The sequence below is a fragment of the Cervus canadensis genome, chromosome 12, assembly GCF_019320065.1.
Source record: "Cervus canadensis isolate Bull #8, Minnesota chromosome 12, ASM1932006v1, whole genome shotgun sequence".
Classification (NCBI taxonomy): domain Eukaryota; kingdom Metazoa; phylum Chordata; class Mammalia; order Artiodactyla; family Cervidae; genus Cervus; species Cervus canadensis.
Genome location: NC_057397.1, coordinates 64,696,712 through 64,701,019, shown reverse-complemented (window position 1 = coordinate 64,701,019; position 4,308 = coordinate 64,696,712).

Sequence of the window (4,308 nt, the reverse complement as noted above, 5' to 3'; positions counted from 1 at the left end):
TTTTATTTTTTGCATTCTGGTTATTAAAGTAGTATGAATTAACTGTAGAAACTTTAATAAATATAGCATAATATAACTGAGAAAATAAATCTTACAAATAATTCTACCATCCATAGATTTAAAAATCAGTTTCACAATAAATTTCCAATTTCTAAGGGTGGAGGCAATTTGTTTCATTTGTGCAAAGTACCTGGCCCATGTAGTAGGTGTTCAGTGAGTGAATGGTGGAAGATCTCATAGTCAGGATCAAGTGTATGATAATATCACTTGGAAGCATATTAAAAAGCAGAGACATCACTTTACTGACAAAGTTAAAGCTGTAGTTTTTCCAGTAGTCATGTACAGATGTGAGAGTTAGACCATAAAGAAGACTAAGCACTGAAGAATTGATGCTTTCAAACTGTGGTGCTGGAGAAGACTCTCGAGACTCTCTTGGACAGCAAAATGTCAAACCAGTCAATCCTAAAGGAAATCAACCCTGAATATTCATTGAAAGGACTGATACTGAAGCTGAAGCTCCAATACTTTGGCCATCTGATGAGAAGAGACTCATTGGAAAAGACGCTGATGTTGGGAGGTTGAGGGCAAGAGGATAAGGGGGTGGCAGAGGATGAGATGGTTGGATGCCATCACTGACTCAATGGACATGAGCTTGCACAAACACTGGGAGATAGTGAAGGACAGGGAATCCTGGCATGCTGCAGTCCACGGGATCGCAAAGAGTCAGACATAACTGAACGACTGAACAACAACAGCAAAAAGAAAACTTTTCTTTAAGGATGATCTCTGGGCACCTTTCAAAGTAAAAGAAAAACAAAATCACCCAGAATCAGTTGAAGAACAAGATAAAAACATACTCCCTAGGTTATGTGTAGGACTCCCACTAAACCATCCTACCTGAATGTTCATAAGTATGAACATTATACTTGCTCTGTATAAACTGTAGGAATTTTCTTTCCTCTGTATAATGATTACTACATATCCCTATTCTTTTCCTTTTACTCTGAAGTTCTTTTACACAAATAGATTGAAAACTACATAAGCAAGTATTTGTATCTTCTCTTTCTTCTGGATTCTCTGTTATCTCCTAGTTCCAGGCTTGGCTCTCCATGGTTACACTCTGAATTTTACAGACTGATAAACTGAGTCAGTACCCATTCCAGATTCCTGATTTATTCCAACCAGATAGGGGCAGTTGTGGAAAACAAAATTTTTTTGTTTGGGGTCCAACTTCACTTCCACTTAATTCCATCTTTAAAAATGTAGGAGACAGCCCAGTTGGCTGTTCTTGGTTGCTTCTACAAGATGTTGTCTCCTGTGTTGTACTGAAAGCATCTGTTGAGAAACTGAGTGGGTGAGCGAGTGCCTCGTATTGGATCTACAAAACCCCACTTCGCTGACTCTCTTTCATGATCAAAGTAGCATTAAGAAAAAACAGGGCCTATGGAGCCCCATTACTGGGCTCAAGTCCAGGGCACACGGCCTCTTCTCCAGTGTATGAATTACTGAACCCCTCCAAGTTTATTTCCTCATCTACCTGGCACACGGCAAGCATTGAAGTGAAGTGAAGTGAAAGTCTCTCAGTCGTGTCCGACTCTTTGTGACCCCATGGACTCTACTGTCCGTGAGATTCTCTAAGCCAGAATACTGGAGTGGATAGCCTTTCCCTTCTCCAGCGGATCTTCCCGACCCAGGAATTGAACCAGGGTCTCCTGCATTGCAGGTGGACTCTTTATCAACTGAGCTATCAGGGAAGCCCCTGATACTTAATGGCAAGCATTAAATAAATGTAAATTGCCATTATTAGTAGTAGTCAAAATAGTCATCAAATCAACTCCAATGACTGCTGGCCTAGCAATGTCCCCAGCCAAGTACGAGTGCATGTAATCAAAGGTTAGATGGGTATAATCTGAGCCTCTACACATTGCATAGCTAGTCACTCATTCATTTGGTCATTAACACATTTTTTTAAAATACTAATGGTATTCAGATCACTACATTAAGAACTACAGGGAACTAAAGATGAATAAAACCTACATCTTGCCTTGAAAATTTCATGACAGTAATAGAAGGCTCAAAGGCTCAAAATTCCAGATTCCATTAGGAGATGTCTTTTTGAAATGGATAGTTCTATTAGTTCCATATGACAAGATATATAAAACACAATCTAAGATTAAAGTAATCAGGGAAATGGGCTCCCTTCCACCTCTGCAATAGTGGCCAATTTCCAGCTTACTAGTGTCATAAAGTTTTTCTCAAAAAACTGAATGCCCAAAGTGTTAAAAGCATACATGTGCTATAAAAAAGGGCATAATCAACATTGTTATTAAGTGTGTTAAGAATAGACATATTCAGCACTGCCACATCAAAAGAGGTTTTTATATTTTTTTTTCCCTTAGTGGGAAGAGAAAAGAAACTAGGAACATGTAGTCACACTGTATATATATTTAGATATGGAATACAGAAACAGTCAAAAACACACTAACACACCCTGAGGGGCTCATAAAACATTAGGCTCTGATGTCTCGGTGGGCTTCCAAGTCAGATTCACATGGTTTCAAATTTTAATCTTATCAGGCACAACCTTCTTGGACAAGTATAAATCCCTGAAGTTCTCTGAGCTTTTCTTCATTTGTGCAATGGAAGAGATGGGAAGATTGCAACAGACCAGGTGTATATATGCAAATGGCCTAAAGTCATTGTGCTTAGTCACTCAGTTGTGTCCAACTCTTTGTGACCCCACGGACTGTGGCCTGCCAGCTCCGCTGTCCCTGGGGATTCTCCAGGCAAGAAAACTGAAGAAGGTTGCCATTTCCATCTCCAGGGGAACCTCCCAGCCCAGGGATCGGGCCCAGGTCTCCTGCATTGCAGGCGGACTCTTTACTGACTGAGCCACCGGGGGAGTCCTATAGCATTAGCCAGCCCTGGAGCGAGTCATTCGTGTTCAATAAAAAGGAGCTATGATATTGATTTTATCATGAATGGTCATTTTCAAGCATTGACTCCAGAATGACTGCCCACTCTATTTGCGTCATCCTTAGATCAGAGCAGACATGCTCAGGGGCTTCATCTCAGACAAGAGCAGCCACGTGGCCAAGATGCCTTGTGCTTGCGTAAACACTCCTCTTCTACCTGCTTACAAAGCAACTTCTAGATTCCTAACTAATCCTGAGGTCTGAACTTTTATCCCTGGTAATTACCCAGTTCCTACCTAGCCTCCCTCTGTCCTACCCTCTCCACTCCACATCCCAGGAGAAAAGGCTGTGGGAGGTTCTGATGGGATCCACATCAGATAAAGCCCCATGAAATGGCAACCTACTCCAGTATTCTTGCCAAAATAACCCCATGGCTACAGCCCTTGGGATAGCAAAGAGTCAGACTGAAGTGATTGAGCATGCACACAATGCTTGATGGTTTGGCAACCTGGGTTCCTGTATTGCTGAAAACATCTTGACTGCAGGCTTATATTTGAACATAGACCCATTCCTAACCTTTTGCTTCATTTCTCTGCACTTATGACCTTACAACACAAAGTGGAAGGAAGTGATGGAGGGAGGAACCAGGCATAATTGGCAATTCCTGCCCAGACCAATAGACTCACACTGTTTGCTTTGGAAGGGAAGTGACTTGAATGTTTTCCCCAGGGTCTGTATGAACCTACAAAGCATCTGATCCTTCCAATTTCATCCCATAGTGAAGGTTAATGGATATTAAAATTACATGGGTCAGGGCTCAAATACACGAGCAGTTTGCTCGGCTTGACTTAAATCAAGTATTTACTTTGAGACCAAAAGTACAAATTGTGGGCTATTGAATCAGCTGGAGTGCTTAAAATAGAATTTGACCTGAATGGGGATAATTCCATGAAAACACTACTGGAAACCAAAAGGCTAATCTAATCTGTAAGTCTGGCAACATGTATAGCATTACTGATCTCTGGTATTGGTGAAAGAGTCTTAATTTTTATGTCTAGAGGAAATTAAGCCAAGAAAAAGAGGACCATTTAGTTCAGAGGAAAGATGTTCATACATTTTATATTTTAAGTGATTCCATTTGAGCACTTGGAAAATTAAAGGGCCTTTAGCCAAAAGCAGTTCTATGTCACTCGGCTATGTGGAGCTTAACTAAAGCTTGGCCTTATCTAACTTCTCAGAAATACACTAACCAGAGACTCTGCATAAGGGTTCCAGATCTAGCATATGCCTACAAGGGATTAGAGAGAAACCAAAGTGAAGAAAAGCAATTTACTCATAATGGAGAATATAATGGTTATAGATACCAAGTATGAGACAGGCCATTCCAGATTGT